The sequence below is a fragment of the Gigantopelta aegis genome, chromosome 6, assembly GCF_016097555.1.
Source record: "Gigantopelta aegis isolate Gae_Host chromosome 6, Gae_host_genome, whole genome shotgun sequence".
Classification (NCBI taxonomy): Eukaryota; Metazoa; Mollusca; class Gastropoda; order Neomphalida; family Peltospiridae; genus Gigantopelta; species Gigantopelta aegis.
This window is the reverse complement of record NC_054704.1, coordinates 55,296,702-55,316,599: the sequence shown is the minus strand read 5'-3', so window position 1 is coordinate 55,316,599 and position 19,898 is coordinate 55,296,702. Positions and strand designations below refer to the sequence as shown.

General features: G+C 36.3%; 1 protein-coding gene across 1 annotated transcript in view; it reads left to right on the top strand.

Annotated features, from left to right (window-relative positions):
• LOC121375536 overlaps positions 1-19,898 on the top strand; it is a 138,586-nt gene that overhangs the window by 21,828 nt on the left and 96,860 nt on the right. The window lies entirely within an intron of this gene.

Here is a 19,898-nt window from a genome sequence, read left to right as displayed (position 1 = left end):
ATGTCTGACGCCATATAACCGTAAATAAAAAAAATGTGTTGAGTGCGTCGCTAAATAAAACACTTCTTTCTTTGATGGTTGATGAATGTTAGACCTAATAGATAAAAAAGAAAAGAAATAACATTGAGTACTGAGATTATTTTTTATATATACTACTGAATAAAGAATACTACATGAGTGGCTGTTAGATAACATTTATCTTACAAGTTGTTTTAAAACAAAACATAGTATTCTATTGCTTACATATAATCCTCAAAAAGCAGGTTAAGTCTACATCTAAACATCTTTTCCGTCTAAAACCAATTTGCAGCCATTGTACCTGTAGTAACTTATGCATCAGAGTGATAATCCGTTTCAGGTTGACTTGGACGTCACAGAGTAATCAGATTTCATTGTGCTTTTTTCATTGGTCAATAAATTGTGGTCACATGAATGTGTCAACAGCATGTGTTGCTAAAAAGGATGTTCACACCAACAAATGTGTTATGCTTGGCACACTCTTAATGATAACGCTAAGCGACTAGCTAGTCACTACCGATTAACGCTGACTCAATAGTCGCGTTGGCATTAATCAGTAGGTATGTGCAGGGCAAAGACACGACAGTTGTGTCTATCTCCAGTTTTGCACTGATTACTGTCACATCAGCTGGTGTGTGTACATTTTCAGACTACTGCTGACTTGCCAGTTGTCAGCGTTAATCGATTTGTAAGCCAAGCATAAGAGACACATTTATACCCCACATTCACACACTAACATATCTTTTATAAAATCAACATGATATTCAAGAAAGAAATCTTGGGTTCTAAATTTAATGATGTATTCAATTCAAAAGATCCTATAAAGTGTAGTCAAGCCTGGCCCCATTTCCCTGAAAACTACTTATATATTCCTTTTACTGCAACGGTGGATCGCACAGCATCTATTCCCTATTCAGCTAATTGTTTAGCACTGTTGCTATGCTGCTGCTGTTAATCAGAATGTTGAAAACAAAATATTGCCTGCTGTAGCTGTATTTGAATTGTCGAGATTGGAGCTTTAAAAGAGCTAAATTGATATGTAATATTTGAATGACAACAGATGTTCATAGTAGATGGTGCCATTCTGTTTTATGTTTGAGAATAACAGTACGTTAAGTGCTAGTAAATCAAGTTCTCATGGATTTCTAGTAATTACTGTACTGTGAACACATTTCTGTGTTGTATTATTAGCACAACAAAAGGTTGAAGAACTATGTATACGTCGGCAAAAGTTAAACACTGATCAATTTTGCCAACGTGTTTAGATTTAAACCCAATGGAACATCTGTGGGATATTTTGTGTTGATAATTGCAAAATCAAGATCCACCAGGGCTTTAACTTCAGAATCTGTCTCCCACGGCAAATTTTAAAAGAATTTTAGGCCTGCCTATGGCAATTCTTTTAAAAGTGACTTTTGAAGGTGTATACTTTTTGCCATTGTTAAGGAGCTTTACCGACGGCACAATAGTGCCGTCAGTGATGCTCTCTACCTACATCAATTTATATCACAATGACAGCAATTGCCGCCATTAAGTTTAAACCCTAGATCCACCAATTTAGAATTTAGAAAAATTGGCCCAAACACTTGGAGAATAATAATCAGGTGCAGAATTGTTATTTATTAGTGATTTTTCAATGCTTTTAAAAATAATTGTAAATGGTCGCCTGATGTAGAATTGCAATGAATACATGCTTTCTGACCAACTGCATAGCCCAGTGGTAAAGTGCTTGCTCAATGTGCGGTCAGTCTGTGCTATTTCTCGTTCCAGCCAGTGCACCACGACTGGTATATCAAAGGTCGTGGTATGTACCACCCTATCTGTGGGATGATGCATATAAAAGATCCCTTGCTGCTAATCGAAAAGAGTATCCCATGAAGTGACGACAGCGGGTTTCCTCTCTCAATATCTGTGTGGTCCTTAACCATATGTCTGACGCCATATAACCGTAAATAAAATGTGTTGAGTGCGTTGTTAAATAAAACAATTCCTTCCTTCCTGACCGACTGTTGAAATAAGAGATCCACCAATTCAGAATTTGGAATCTGAGAGCAATGGCAGGGTACAAAATCTGGTGCAGGGATGTCGGGCAACAGCCAGCGAGTTTTCACCACCTTTTTAATAGATTGTCGCCTAGTATAGAATTACAGAGAATATATGCTGCTTGACCAAATGTTGATATATTACAATCTAATTTGTGTAAGTTGATAACCCTTTCAATGACACAAGAAGGTACCAAAGGCGCACAATAAACTCGTGAAATAAATAGGAGCGAAAAAAATGTATGTGAAGTTCTGTATATTTATTTACTTTTTGACACTGGTGGTTACGTTGAAATATATTCATTAATTCTGAAACATGTATTGTAATGAAAACAAGTACAACCCTTGCTAAATCAATTTATTAAAATATGACATACACAGTGAAGAAAATAGTACGTTTAATAAGGGACTTTAAAATAACGAAGTGGAAATTAGAACATGATGAAACACTGAGTTGAAGCATCGATTGGATCGATTGAAGATTCGCAGAACTTCGGGTCTTTCCGTTCAGACCTGGAAGCTCAAAGCTTCCGGGAAATCCCCGTTTCATTCAGACTATTGTTTGGCACCAACAAGTACTCCCCTGTAACAGAACCAATGGGGTAGTGTGCTGAAATGTAAATGGCAACTTTCAAGTTAGTCCCTGCATACCAAATAATAATAATTTAGTATTTATGATAAGAATTTGGAGAAAAGCTATGAAAATCGCCCATCTTAGATTCTCATTTGATTACCGTTGCCAGTTAACCTTTTCATCTGTATCTGAACCACTGGAGAAAATCGTTCATGCAAACACAAAAACCACACTAACGACACATCGTTTGTCTGATAAAATCGAATTTTATGCCCTGTATATATATCAGAAATGGGGCGATTACTTTACAAAAGTAATTATCGATTATGATTACTTTAGAATGTCACGATTACGATTACAAGATAATTCAAAGTAATCGATTACGATTGTGAATACATTGTCTAGCAAACATGATTACAATCATGATTACATTTCCATATATATATATATATATATATACACAGTTAAACCTGTCTTAAGCGGTCACACAAGGGAGTAGATAAAAAGTGGCTGCTTAAGACAAGTGGCCGCTGAGTACAGATTGCCACATATTTTGTCTTTAATACATTTGTTGTTTCTGGTTTACCGTCTGTACTGCTAGTCAACGGATGTGAGCTTCACAGGTGACTATAAATCAACATTTGACATATCGTCTCCTTCAGAAATAACATGTCGTCTCCTTCAGAAATAACATGTCGTCTCCTTCAAAAATAATGCAAATGGAATCTGTGTTCTACGCTCGGTTTTATAACTAACTCTTCTTTGGCTAGTGGACAAACATTTTTTACTCGCCAAGCTTAAAATGTTACTAGCCACACTACTCTTTTTGTATCATTTATGCATGTGTTGTAACCATCATAACATTATACATCACTTCGCTGCTTGATTAAATAAATAGCTTGAAACCGTGAAATTGTTTAGTTTTCACTCAATCATGAATTTGAAATGAGGACCATTTCAGAATTGATCGCATGAGGGAGGTGGGGAGGGACTGTGATTATAATTCTATGCCTCATATGACTACCATTCAATTAAAATATTATTTTGTGGGTGGTGGGTATACAAAAAAAAAATGTCCCCCCTCATTTGATTTATGCCAGCAACATGCTTGCTAATTTTTCTACAATAGGTATAGTGCATTGTGTCAGTATTATCGTCATGTTGAACCACAGAAACTGAAAGCGAAGTTTTAATTAATTTTTCTACGTTTTTTGGCTGGCTCTGTTTCGGTTTCAGCTGCAGATTTCTCAGATTGGCCTTAATTCATTTGACTTTTCAGTACTTGTTTCACCAGTCTCGTCTTCTTAATTAGTGTTTAAGTTTTAGATTTTAGTTTTTCTGAAGAATTGTAATATTTTAACATTTTGCCGCTTTGAAAGTTTTCGCCGTGCTTCTGCATGGTGGGCGGAAACAGCGCACACATCTACACAGCAAGAAAAATACACCCCACCCCACCCCCTGCTAACTGGGGCTGCATTCGATTTGAACGATTGTAGCAACATGCGTAATGGGTTAGCAGATCAAACGCAACACTTGTGTCCGTTCAATAATTACATAGTGGAAACTTTGGCAAGTTTATTTTTTACCCTGCTCCACCTAACATTTTGTAACGTTAAGACCACCATCCCTTCTAAAATTATGTAACACTTTGTCACCCCCTCCACTTTTTACTGCCACAGTTATGCAATTTATTATTTTAAATAAATAATTGATTAAAGAATCATCTAATAGAAAATGTGACCATGTATGGTTGCCGGTATTTAGTTTATGCTTTAAAAAAACCCAACTTTGTTTTAAAGACGTCAGTAAGTAAATCTTGACCAACAACCCCTCCCCTCCCATATCGTTTGTAACGCATCGCATGGTGCATCAAAGAGCGTTGCGTAACGGTTGAAATGCTTATTTTGTAATGCATTGTTTAATAATCAGTCTCCATTTTGCACGTTTGATTACAATGTGTATAGTATGAACAGTGAGTGAACATCCTTGACTTGATTTTGTACTCGTCGTCTCGTGTTCTTCAATCGAATGCAACCGCCAGTAATGTACTGTAGTGAATCGGTTATGTTTAGTACAATACAGTATTCAGAACTTCTTTATATTACATACATGATCCAGAAATCGATATCAATTGAGATATTCCAAATGGTTGTCTGCATTAAAATAACACACCAGTCGGAATATCTGGAATGTTTTCTCAAGTATCTGGATTGTTTTTGCCAAATCACTAAAATCAACAATGAGTTCCAAACAGTACTGGAAATTAATACGGAATTCACAGTGATCAATTGGACAACTTCGTAAATAAGAAGTGTTCCGATTGCACAATGATGTCAACAAATTTCATTTGTTTTCGCTGTTAGGACTCTAAATGCACATGGCAAATAATTGAATACACCAACATTTTGGTCGCAACATAGAACACTGAATCTATTAAATTAACAATTTTTCTTTTTTCATTTAATTATTTACTTCTTACTTCATGCAATGTATTGCCATAGTACATGTAAGTGAATCTACAACTGGCAAGCATAGCCTGCCCAGAGGCAATTAGATGCATTCCAAAGTCATATTTTCTTAATTGAAACACAGTAGAGATGTCGGGACTGAATGGGTACTAGTATTCCTGAAGGTGTGAAGATCGGTTATTTGCTGCACCATATCGCTGTTAAAATATATATATCTTTTATATAAGTTTACTGTGGCCGCTTAATACAGGTATTTTTAGCGATTTGGGATCCGATTTAGGTGGCTGCTGGCCGCGTCAGACAGGTGACCACTTATTACAGGTTCATTTACATTATAAATTGTTTGGGAGGGGGAAAAGTGGCCGCTTAAAGCAGGTGACTGCTGAGTACAGGTGGCCGCTAGGACAGGTTTGACACTGTGTGTGTGTGTGTATATATATATATATATGTGTGTTATATATATATATATATATATATGTGTTATATATATATATATATATATATATATATATATATATATATATATATATATATATATATATATATATATATATATATATATATATATATAAAACCATCATTGCTGCTACTGGATCAAGAAAAGTGCCCCTTTACTACTCTCTCTCTCTCTCTCTCTCTCTCTCTCTCTCTCTCTCTCTCTCTCTCTCTCCCCCCCCCCCCCCCCCCCCCCCCCCCACGCCTCATAAGTCTGTACGTTTTATATATGCAATTGTTAGCTTGTTCCTGATTGGTTAATATTATCATCTTATAAGTGTATGATGATAATGTTTTAGATATCTTAATTAAATTGTATCATCCTGATTATGTCTCGTGACATGGCAATAGCTGCCTATAATTTAATTTTCACCTGTGTCTATTCTTAATGACATAACCGAGTTGATTTGTTGAGTATGAGGAGGTATTAATACGTCACTGAATTGATTCGTTTAGTATGAGGAGGTATTAATACGTCACTGAGTTGATTCATTTAGTATGAGGAGGTATTAATATATCACTGAGTTGATTCATTCAGTATGAGAAGATATTCTTAATACTAGGGATGAGACAGGTGGGTTTTTTTAATTTTCGGTTTAGTTTCTGTATGCCAATTATCATACATACGTTTTATAAACTATTTTAAGAGCAAGACATTTTATTTTCAATGGTCATTTGTGAAATAATTGTAAATATAACATTTTACTTTAATTAGAATTTTATTTCCATGCATGTTAGCGTGTTGGGTCTGGGATACTTGGGCAATGTGTCCCCAAGGATTTGAATTCAGAGAGTTGGCAAAATAATTTTGGGTCGAAAATGCTAGGAGGTATGTAAGGTCTGGCATTATTTATTTATTTTTTAATTTAGTTGTTTAATTTAGATGTATTCTGTAGTACATAATATATGGGTTTCATGTACACATTATAAAAGTTTAAAAGAAAGATATATGGCAAGACACATTTATGTAATGTTTATTAATATTTTGATAATGTCAAATCTTTGGTAAGAAGTATATATTTATTTAAGTATGGATTACTCGATATAACTCAACACAAGTTGCATAAAAAGGTATCATTGATTAAAAAAAAGATAAGCCAGCAAAACTACATAATAGACTGTTAAAAAAGAAAATGCATAGGTGAAATATTCATGGAATTCTCTTTAATGCAAAGTGGCATAAATTCGTTATTTATGATCGTATCAGTCAAATTTGACATGAGTATGTGACAATGTTCTTGCTATGGACTGATGGCAGTGGAGGCGTTTTCATCGCCAAACAGCGTCGCTCGAGGGCGCTGAAATCAGTACCTTGTGTGGCCACCACCAGCAGCAATCACTACATGGCATCTCCTTGGCATAGACTGAATGAGTCTCCGAATCCTAGCCCATTCTTCCTGCAGTGCATATGACACAGGCTCCTGGTCACGCTGGCGTACATGTCTGTCCAGTTCATTCCATAGATGGGGTTGAGATCTGGTGATCTTGATGGCCATTGCAGCACATTAATGTTCTCATTCTGTAGGAAATCCATTGTTACACGTGCCTTATGCAGCCTGGAATTGTCCTGCTGAAAGAGTTCTCTCTGTTAATCCAAAATGGGAAGCATGTGAAGGCAAATAATTCCATCCCAGTAGCGTACAGCTGTCAGGTTGCCGTGTATGAACACAAGTTCACTTCTGCCGGTGTATGAGATGGCTCCACACATCATGTCACTCCCTCCACCGAATCTGTCAACTTGGGCGACTCGGTTGTTGGCAAAACATTCATTGCGGCATCTGTAAATGTGTCGTCGTCCATCACGTTGCTGTAGAAGGAAACGTGACTCGTCGCTAAACCATGCTCACCGCCAGTTTCCCAAGTTCCACCCCTGTACATTTGTGCACCAGCGAACATGTAAATGTCGATGTTGACATCACAGGACAGGGCCAACATATGGTCTCCTAGCCCGTAAATCAGCTTCTCGAAGTCTGTTCCGAATGGTTTGTGCAGACACCCTTCTCAAACCAGTTATGCGTCCAGCAGTGTTCATTGCTGTGGCAGTTGGTGATGTAAGTGCAGAACCCGGATGTAGCGATCTTGTGCTGCAGTTGTTATGCGAGGTTTTCTACTTTTGAGCCGGTCTTCAACTGATTGAAACTGCTGGTACCTGTCCCAGAGACATGAAGTGGTGCTCTAATGGACGTTCATGTGGCGTGCGACTGCTGACTGTGATTTACCTAACTGGAGGCGGCCTATTGCAATGTTTCGATTCAGCAGGCTTAGTCTTGGCATCTTGTAACTCGTCTATGTCGAAATGGAAATGAGGAATCATTGCGAGCATTGCAGCTTAAAATGCCCATCACTACCCCAATCTTTTCCCCCTGAGTTTCATGTGCATTTGCCAAAATCTGACCATTTCACGCCGATTTCTTGCAGTTGTTGCACAACGTGCGTTAAATTTGTTTTAGGGTGCATTTGGGTATGCTGTCCCATTCCAGGAACATTAACAAACATGGTCATTCAGCAACATTGTACAAAAAAACTATATTTTGTAAAATCAAACACTTCTTCTTTCCCTATATCACCTACATGTGTATGCGTTTCTTTTTTGACAGAGTACCTTATTTAACCGGAAATAAGCCCAGGGGGCAAAGACAACTCATTGTGAGCTTAGCATGGGGTGGGCTTATTCCCAGACAAGGGGCCAGTTTTGTTGGAAATGTTTTTAATAATAATTAAAATAAATAATAATAATTAAATTAACTAGGAAGAAAACAAAAAACTTTCAGTAGCACATTTATTAATTAGTGTTCCATTTGTTATTAATAAATAATAATTGTTTATTAATTAAATTGATTTTTTTCACTAGTATCTAATTATCAGAGACATACCTTCTATGTTACAATTACTTACCAGTGCTGTTCATGGGTGTATGGGGACTCTTTAATTTAGGGGGGCTGGAGGGGTTGATTTGCCTGAAATTTTACCCAGATAAAAACTGCCCAAATTTTACCCACTGTTTTGCCCGAATTTGCATGAAGACAGGGCACTGCTTCAGTTAGTACGAAGACGGCTTTTTGCAACAAGTCCAATCCTGAAACGACAATGGCTGTCCTATTGATGTCTGTCCCCCTCGAGGAACTGCTTAAAAGCAGCTTCCTGCTCCATGTCACGGATGGTTGACAGAGTCCGGAGGCACACAAATATGTGGGCGCGTGTGTCACATGATTGCAAGTTGCCCTTGATCACTATACAAGGCAATATCACAGGTGATCAGTACATTCAAGATGTCTTGGAACCAGTTGTTGTTCCTCATTTCGACAACCACCCACTCACCACAAAGCCTGTATGATGACAACGCCATACCTCATCGTTCCCGGGCAGAAACAGCCTACATCCAGACCAATGCTGTGACAACTCTGCCTTGGCCAGCCATCAGTCCAGGTCTGAATCCACTGGAGCACATTTGGGACATCATGGACATCATAAACAAGTAATGGAGCCACCTGTACAGAATTTGCATGAATTGGAAGCAGCTTTGCATTGGGAGTGGCTGCAGTTGCCCCTTCAGCATATCCAACGTTTGACTGGAGGGATAAGACGCAGGATGCAGGCTGCACATGGCGGGTTTACTCACTACTGAATCTTTGAACTACAGAGGTCATCTAGGGATTCAGAGTGACATTTTTTACTAAGAAATAGCTGCCTGAAGTCGTTTTATGAACTCTGCAGCTCCATACTTAAAAAGATGGGCCGAATTTACAAAGCATGTTTGTCTTACACGTGTGTAACTACACACATGTACAATACTTACACACGTGTAAGACATAAACAGGTGTTTAACTACACACATGTACAATGCTCAAACACCTGTTTGTCTTACACGTGTGTAACTACACACATTTACAATACTTAAACACCTGTTTGTCTTACACGTGTGTAACTACATTTACAATGCTCAAACACCTGTTTATGTCTTACATGTGTGTAACTACACACATTTACAATGATTAAACACCTGTTTGTCTTACACGTGTGTAACTACACACATTTACAATACTTAAACACCTGTATTTAAGAAAAAGAGGCTTCATAAATTCAGCCCATAATGTTTTTGATGTAAAACAGCACCAATGCAACAATATCATGGTTAAAATCTTAAAGTGCTGTTCCAGATATATGATGTATTGAGCTATATCAATCAACATATTGTTTAATATGATTAGAAAATTAACCAAATTGTTGGGTTTTTTATTATATACCGGTATATTTCTGATTTAAAAATATTCCTCTGAAAACCAGCTGAATTCGTTTTGGGAATTTCCGTAACATTTTGACCCGTGACACAATGAAGGGAACTCCTTTTGATAGCCAGCGCCATTGCTTCTTTTGGTTTTATTATGGTTAAACAATGTGTTGTTGGCGGCTGTATAGCAATACAAAAATCAATGGATTAGTCTTCACACATTTCCTAGTATTAAATGTCCGAGACAGTTGAACAGCAGTGGACACTTCAGTTTTTCTACGACAGAAAACAAGTGACAACACACCGAAACGACCTAGAGGTACATGTTGTCAACGTCCCAAACTGCATTATGCTTCCAACTCTGTTCAGTTTGTTTTCTCTTGCACGATTCGCGCAATCAATATCCGATTTGTTGTTGTCTCCTTCTCGTTCATTTGTAAGATCTTTCTTCACAATTACAGAACATTTTTATCAACAAAGTTCAGTCAAGTAAATCTCTATAGTCTGTCCCATCCTCCTACAAAAATGTTTTTTGTCAATAATTTCAGTTTGGTTTGATATAAGGAAGTTAGTTTGTTTTGTTTAATGACACCACTAGAGCACATTGATTCATTAATCATCAGCTATTGGATGTCAAACATTTGGTAATTCTGACTTAGTCAACAGGAAACCTGCTACATTTTTCTTAATGCAGCAAGGGATCTTTTATATGCACAGACAGAAAAGCACATACTACGGCCTTTGACCAGTTGTGGTGCACTGGTTGTAACGAGAACAAACCCAAATAGTTGAATGGATCCACCGAGGTGGCTTGATCCAGTGACACAAGCATCTCAAGCGAGAACTCACCCGACTGAGCTAATTCGGGTTTGATGTAAGGAAAAAAGTAAAAGTGTTTTGGAAATGGCAAAAAATTCTATTTTGTTCTGCAAATTAGAAAACAATTGGCTCAGAAATAACTAACTTTTAGTCAGTTCCATAGTATGAAAAAAGGGACAGACTTTAAATACAAAACTTTACAAAACTCTAAAACCCATTAATTTTACTAAAGTCCTTTCCATGTCGAACAATTTTGATGTGTCATATTATGGTATGGTGTTGTCATCCATCAGTATGTTAACTTTTTCTTGTCCGGACCATATCTTGCATACAGATGCATACAGGACCATGAAACCTCACATGTACGAACAACTTGGGATGGTGGTTTGTCGTGTACTATTACTAGGTTACTGTGACCTATTTTTCATGGTCTACGGCACGTAACAGTAAATCCTTGTCTGGACCATATCTTAACTGTAACTGTTCCTCCAGTTTAGATAACATTGATGTAAATATACAGTGGTTTGGGTTTGTTTTCATGTGTACGTAAAGAAAAAATATATTAAATAGTTAATAAAGGTACAGTTAGCTATTTGTAGGGTACACACGACAACTGGTACATGGTCCTTATAATTCAAAGCCGCCTTATGGTCATGGAATTCTAACCGATTGTGTAATCGAAAGTTGACCGGTTGGTGCCAACCGATTATAACCGATGATAGATGATGAAATCCCAACCGAATCCCAACACTACTATAGTAGTTCCCTGGTAGGAAGGATTATAAATATTTTGTTATATGTTAAGGCGTATCATAAAATATTGTTTGTTTCCGGTTAACCGACCGACCCTAATTTGAACCTGCCGACCCTAGAACTCGTTTTGTATATTATCAAAAAAAATTTTTTTTAATATAATAACGATTTCCACGAAAACATTCCAAAACTATCACAAGCACTAATTTGGTGTCATTTAGGGGATAACCCTACTGTGTTTTCCGATTTGCGGATGTATATCGGTGGTTTTACTGTCGCAAATTTAGTTTTATTGGCGACCCGTTAGCCACGAAATGTTTTCTTCTAACAGTTGATTGATGGAGTTACTTCCCTTCAAATTGAAGTTCGGTAACTTTCGTGAGATATCGGGCGAAGAGTCGAAAAATAGTTTTCACGAATATATGCGATCTTTTCCGATTTACTCTACATCTAGCGTAACGAGGTGTTCCGATTAATAATAATAATAATAATAACAACTATATTTAATGATTTACTCCAGCGACAAACTGGCCTTGTAGAAATTTAGTGACCTGATAAACTAGGGAAGGGAATGTTTACCGATACTGATGGAGTTTACTGCCAAATCAAATGATTAAATATGTCAGTAAGATCTCAATGCGTTTCGTTATTTTTTGTAAATAACTTCACGGGTTTCCGCTAAAAAAAGTGTCAGAATGACCATGTGTTATGACGTCCAATAGCCGATGATATTAAAGATAAAAATCTAGTGGCGTTGTTAAATAAAACAAACTTTACTTTTCAACATTCGTTTGAATATCCTGAGCATTTGTACTGCATTTCTATTCATTGGACCAATTGATTGCTTCAAACCAAGTGTGTACTTTAACCCTTATCCTGCTGCATTCTTTTTGCTAAATTTAAAGAATTTTCACCTGTTTACATTTCTAGTAATTTTATTAAAATCCATGGGCATTTTAACATGAAATTACACCCATATATATACCATAATGATCCACCTACGTAATGATAGAATTTTGTAGATGGTTATTTTATTTATGTTACCATGGCAACAGCTGCAAATTTCAATATACAATTTTTTCATTAATAATTAAGAAAACATGAATAAAACACTACTATTTTTCTTTTAATTTAAGTGTATGCTGTGATTTATTAAGCATAGTGATTGATTTAAAAAAAAAATTAAGCAGACTGCCATTTTTTTCAGAATAATAGGGTGCAATGCACATACTGTCATCAACGCTTTTTTGTAAATTATGAAGATAATGTCCAGCATTAACTATTGTACATTTCTGGTAATATTATTAAAATCAGTTGACATTTCAGCATGAAATTACACACATATATACTAAGAATATCCACCTACGTAACGCTAACATTTTATAGTCAGTTATATTATTTATGTTACCATGGCAACAGCTGCAAATTTCAGTATACCATATTTTCATTAATAAGTATGAAAACTTTAATTAAAAACTAATATTTTTCTTTTAATTTAAGTCTATGCTGTGATTTATTAACCATACTGCTTGATGTAAAGAAAAAATTAAGTCGACAACCGCGGTTTGTCTGAAAAATAGGCTCAGATGCGCATTCGGCTATCAACACATTTTTTGTAAATTATGAACATAATTTCCAACATTAACTATTATACATTTCTGGTAATATTATTAAAATCAGTTGACATTTCAGCATGAAATTATACACATATATACTAAGAATATCCACCTACATAACACTAACATTTTATAGTCAGTTATATTATTTGTGTTACCATGGCAACAGCTGCAACTTTCAATATACCATTTTTTATTAATAATTATGAAAACTTTAATTTAAAATTAATATTTTGCTTTTAATTTAAGTCTATGGTGTGATCTATTAACCATACTACTCGATTTAGAAAAAGAATTAAGTAGACAGCCAATTTTATTTTTGAATAATAGGGTCAAATGCACATACTACCATCAACACATTTTTGTAACTTGTGGACATTGTGTCCAACATTACCTAGACACTTTATATATCTTTGTCAAATGACACAAGATTTTTAAAAAGGTATATGCCCTTTCACTTCCTGTCATTTTCAAATGAACATAATTAATTCCATTACCATGGTAACCAATGCAAAAAGAGGAACCGTTTCCCATATGAAATGTTTTAAATGAATTTATTTGAATACAAATCACTGTATAATGATGTAATAATAAGCTCCCAGCTGTTTACAAGAGATGGGTGAAAATAGTGAATTCTGTTACCACGGTAACCAATGCAAAACAGAAAACAAATTTCTAAAACAATATCATTTTCAAGGACAGAAAAAACAACAATGTATAGTGACATAATTGTACTATGCCTGTAGAAAAGATATATGAAGCTTATTAATTCTGTTACCATGGTACCCAGATCGAAACTATATGTTACCATGGTAACCAATGCAAACTATTGGTTACCATGGTAAGGTATGTAAAACTGGAAACTATTTGCTGTGTGCATGCAACTTTTGGGTCATACGGTCAAAAGTAAAGGGACACCAGTAATCAATAATTTGAGGGTACTTGAAAACTCCACATCATAACTGCCACTACTAGGTGGTTATGGGGTTTGGAATCTTTTTAAATTGGACACTGTATTTCATGTACACACTTAAGCAACAGCTATCTTACTATAATCATTCTAAAAATTATTAAAACGTATCCATTAAATCCCAAGATTTTAGGGTACATAATTTTACCCTTCATACCCTCTGGCAGAAACCCTGGACACTGATATTAGAATAATAGAAATAGTAAAAAGGATTTTATGCATTTCCGTAATTTATTGTGACACAATTTAGATACTTGCCATAGTGCTTCACACGGTCACAATTGTAAAAAAAAAAAAAAAAAAAAAAAAAAAATGTCCATTCATCTAAAAAAAATTTTAAACCCATAGAAACAAACATCAACATGTGAGCCCTAATTAAAATTCAATATGTACCGTATACATAATGTGTATCCAGTGTTGAACACTTATGCATGATACAAAATTGATCTAAACGGTCACCTGAGTAAATTGCTGACCACAACTACCAAACATATGGAGTGCGGAGCACCCATTTTCCTAGGGGGATTAAAATGACCAAATTCATGGTTTTGGGTTTTCCATGGGTGAGAGCAACTACCAAATAAATTTGGTTGGAAATGGTCTAGTATTTCTGAAAACAATGGTTTAAATGCATTTGTCTATATGATAGATGGTTTAATGAATTTGTCTCCTACCTGGGGGGGGGGGGGGGGGGGGGGGGGGGGGACACAACATTAACGAAATTCGCAAAATTGATATTTGTATGGTATTCCTGGACACGATAATTGGCTTAATTTCCCCTATTTGTGCCCCACCTTTAGGAGAGGGGTAGAATGACCAAATTCTCAAGGAAATGGGTTACGAATATGCAATTTCTATATAACTTTTGTGATCTCCATCCCCACCTAGGGGACATACACTGGTCATCTATTTGCCTTTATATATTATTTGAATACTATCCAGGTATAGCATTTCGGGCAAATGAGCTGGCCTAAAACCTTTTCACCATGTATTTCCATCATTTTACTCTGACACAATATTAGTTGTAATCCATGTAAAAATATGTAGTGATTCATTTGCAACCCTATATAGCTGTTCATGGCTGTAACTAGGATTTAAACAATGAACCAATGAGCATGGACGGTGCAAGACACCATTTTGTGGTCATTTCAGGAAGGTTACATACTTAAAACATAGTATCAATAAACTATTTTTATATTATTCCCCCCCCCCCCCCCCCCCCAATGCATTCCTCCCACACCAGGGGCGGGATGCAGCCCAGTGGTAAAGGGCAGCTGGTTTGGGATTGATTCCCATTAGCGGGCTCACTAGGGTATTTCTCGTTCCAGCCAGTGCTCCATGACTGGTATATCAAAGGCTGTGTTATGTACTATCCTGTCTTTGGGATGGTGTATATAAAAGATGCCTTGCTACTAATGGAAAAATGTTTGGGGTTTTCTCTCTAAGACTACTAGTATGTCAAAATTACCAAATGTTTGACATCCAATAGCCGATGATTTATAAGTGTGCTTTAGTGGTGTCGTTAAATAAAACATAAAACACATACACACACACACACCATTGCCTCTACCCGTTAGCTGAGACCCTGCTGTTTGGCAGTAAAGCTAATATGAATAATAATTGTTGTTATCTAGATTCAGGGATTTTCGTTCAACTCTGGCAGAAATCTGCCTGCATCCCCAACAAAAATGAGAGCCCGTACGCTTTTGGGCCTATGCTCCTTCATTTTTATTTTTTTTAAATTTTGGGCCCTGTCGCTTAGGCCCTTGGAGAGGGAGGTCAGAATGTGTTTATGTGTGGCACAAAATGTAGTTGGAACTGATTAAAAAAAAATTAAGAAGTCAAAAACGTGAAACGTTTATGCGTGACGCACAATAGTCCAAGCAGACGTAGAAAATGTGCTCCCTACTTGAGATGTCACATAAGTAAATGTTTAAAACATTATTATCGGAATCATGAATTTATATTTGTGCAACTTCTTCTGACATGTTTATTGACGGAGTAAAAGAAGAAGAAATCACTGGCAGTTGGTCCCGCGAAGTATTGTATCTGGGCCAAGTGTCGATAATATAGGTCAACTACACTTCGAAGTTTTTGCGATTTTTCTTTGATATTTTTATCAACAATATAGGATCGTTTTATGATTTGTGATTATTACATCCTGAATACAACATTTTAATTGCATTAAATAATTTGTTTAACGATTTTTGAGACAAAAAAAATGTTTCGGGTCGTTGCTTACACAACAGTTTCCGCCCTGCTAAAGTACGTGGAATGTTTTTCTTTTTAATTGTTATTTAAAAAAAATTAGTTATCACCGTATTTTTAAAATAAAAAACGTGATTACTTACTCTGAATCTATTGCAAACCATTATCCTACTGTAATTTTCACATTTTATATAGGTCCATATAGTTACAGCACGATTTTTTTGGGGGTGTTGCGTAACATGAAAAAGGACCGTGTCGATGTTCTAAAAAAACGGTCGATAACTGTTGCATGGAAAAAAAATTGGACCTCACGGTAAGGGTGTGTATACCCCCGACGCATCCACACCAATTGGTACCGTACAGGCCTGATGTACTAATCATAAGCGTACGGGATCCCGTTTTGTTTTGTAGGGGTGGGAGAGGGAGAAAGGCAGGCTAATTTGTGCCCGAATTAAACGAAAATACCACCAACTAAAAAACAACATTTATTAGTTTTAGTGTTACTGCCAACCAGCTATATATAATATAGGGTTTCAAACGAAGCACTACACAATTTTACATGGATTTAATTACAACTAGTATTGTGGCTACTAGTACATGATGAAAAGCTCAATTTGCCCGAATGTCTGTCGTATTCGCCCAAATTTTAGATTTTGGTACTAATAAATTTATCAAAATACAATAGATCCAACAGTGCAACACAACTACAGTTTACCTCATGATGATTAATTTATCTTTATAACATTTGCAGATATGTGTGCAGGGAATGGGTCGACACCCCCCCCCCCCCCCCCCCCCCCCCCCCCACCTCCCTTTCCGGTCCCTGCTCGAGCAGATTTAAAAAAAAAAAATCAATACATATTCCGGCAGAGCATTACAGAAATCCCCTATAAACTTCGCTCTCCAGACACCCCTACCTAAAATCCCAGCATACATGCCTGATTTTTAAAAGATTGTCATCCACCATACAACATTATTACAAAACATTCACTGCTTATATACGCTTATTCATAAAAAGCCATGCATGGCACCCCCACCCCCACCCCCACCCCCCCCCCACACACACACACACACCAAATCCTTGGATCCGCGACTGGTACAGTAATAAAAACAAAAAACCGGTGGCGCCACATAATTATGTGTGACACGCAACGAGAATGTTTTGTGATTGGTTATTGAAAATAATGTAGGTCACGGTATTCTGCAGACTACTTTGACAGATATTCGTAACCTATCGTTTGTAATTCATTTTTTTAAAATGAGAACAAATATATATCCACTCAGTAGTGATTAATACTAATGTGAATGTTGAAAAGGAAAAACAGGCAGAAAAACAACACACAACAAAACAACGACGAACACCGAGCACATGTGCGTATTCGATCATATAGTCGACGTAACTGTTCAAGTAAACATAGCTAGTTAGAATATCGTCTGCTGTAGTATAAGTAACCACGTTGTAATTATTAATGAAAACAGTTAGCCGCACATGCAAGCAATGTGTACTACTGCTGTCAAATTGTATGGCGGGAAATGTGTTGTCACATGACCTGTTGTTTATAAATAGAAACAGGGAAATGGCGCTTTTCGACGACTGTTTATGCCGTCGGATTACAATTATTTGATTGTATTTGTACCTTTTTTAGGCATTAAAAGTGATACTTTTTCTAATTTAATGCAACTGTCATAATGTAGTTCATATATAATACAGTCAAATCCGCTTATTTGGATGTGCCTCGTGCAACAAAAATATATTCAAATAAGCGGCATATTCAATAAACCGAAGGTACAGTTTCGACATACGATATACGATGTGGAATTTTCGTCAAGAATCGGTTGTATTTTGTGTTAAAAAATTACCGATTCTCCAATTTGGGCCATGACATGTGGACTCTGTTGCCAAAAATCGGTAAGTTTTTGTGTTAAACTTGATAAATACCGAGGCCACAGTTAGTTCCGTTTTGTGACTCCTAGAATCAGTTTGTGACTAAACATCTATAAACCCAGAGGCAACCACCGAAGCTCAATTAGACTGCCCAGAGTAAAGTGACTAATTAAAAATGCCCAGATAAAATTCTTGATAATTAGACGGCCGTTAGTTAAATTTTTAAAAGGCCGTTACATTCTTGATAAAACGGCCGTTATTAACTTCTTTGTACATTTGTAAATCAAACAAGACCCCCACCCCCACCACCCAATATAATCTTGAATAAGTAGTCATTTCCATGTTCTGTATTTTACCAGGACGTCTATCTGACTATTATCTGTGTGCATTTGTAACCGATTTGACAGGTAAACTAGACTGGCCAAAGTCAAATAAGTGAAAGGCCGTTATTCAATGTAACAGAAGGAAAAACACAAACACAAACGCTAATATTGGGCCCGATATTGGAATGTCTTTTTGTCTGGCGACGGAAAACCATTCTGATAAGGCCTTCTCCACATTGGCTGCTTTTCCCCCGTTCTCTGTCTTTTTCGTTCTGGGTTAGCATTGGCGAGATACTGGGCACATATCTCGTCGTATTTCTGAGCCAAAGATAAATCGTTTCGTTTCCGTTTATTTGCCATGTTGACATTGTGAAAAAAAAAAGTTCTTGTCAATATTTATAGCCAAAAGATGATTAATCCAACTTGCTAAGAAAATCTCCTACAACTTACCTTTTGTCGGCATTTAACAATTTAAACAATAAACACCATAATCGGTCACCCCAAATGGGGCCTCACATTGTGAGCTGCAGAGGAAAAATCACGTGATCAAAAGATCCCGCTAAAAATAACACTAGTAGGAAACGGCTTTTGTTTGTTACTGTCACCGACAATTCATAGAGAAAAATATCTGACAAGTGTTTATTTATGGATTAAACATACACTGCTTCAAAAGTGGCCGACATGAGATTAAGGGATGCCTGCTTACGAAACGCACGTGGCCGCCAACAAGGTGGGAATGACCGACTTTGATCCTTGATTGTCCTGCATTGTCTCGGCCATTGGATCACATTTGAGATGAATCTCAGAGTTCATGGATTAATTACGATGTAATTAGGAAATGTATTGATTAATAACGAGTCATCCGAAATAATTTAAGAAACAAGAAAACAAGTTTGTTGTAAGTCTTTTTCTTTTTTTTTAACAATGAAATAAAATAAAATTAAAAGTATTCATTTCTGCATGTACGATAGTATGGTATTACGTACGATCATAAATTTTACAAAAACACATCAAGTAACACAAACTTTCCTATGTTTTACGTGCAATTGCCATTCGGCAAGGATAATTTTATATTCAAATATCCGAAAACACGTTAAAAAACACATCCAATTAACCGTTGGATTTTGTATTGTCATAATGGCAAATGGTTCCGTGCAGGACAAACATATTCAAATATCCGAAATATACAATAATCCGACATAAAATTAAGTGGATTTGACTGTAGTATATTATGACAACTTTGTAGACATAAAAGAAACCGCTACCAAAAAAACAAGAAACAATAACAAACAATAGCACGCGCCATTTGACGGGTCATTTTTGTTTTTAAAACAACAGCAATTTAGCAAATATTTGGATATGACATTCTAAGACTATTTATTGACATTTTCTTACTTTGTTTTTGACAAAAACGTCAACAATTAATTTAAAAAACGATTTTTAAATGAAAACAATGCAAAGTGACGTCATTGTGATGACGCTTGACGTGTATACACGTC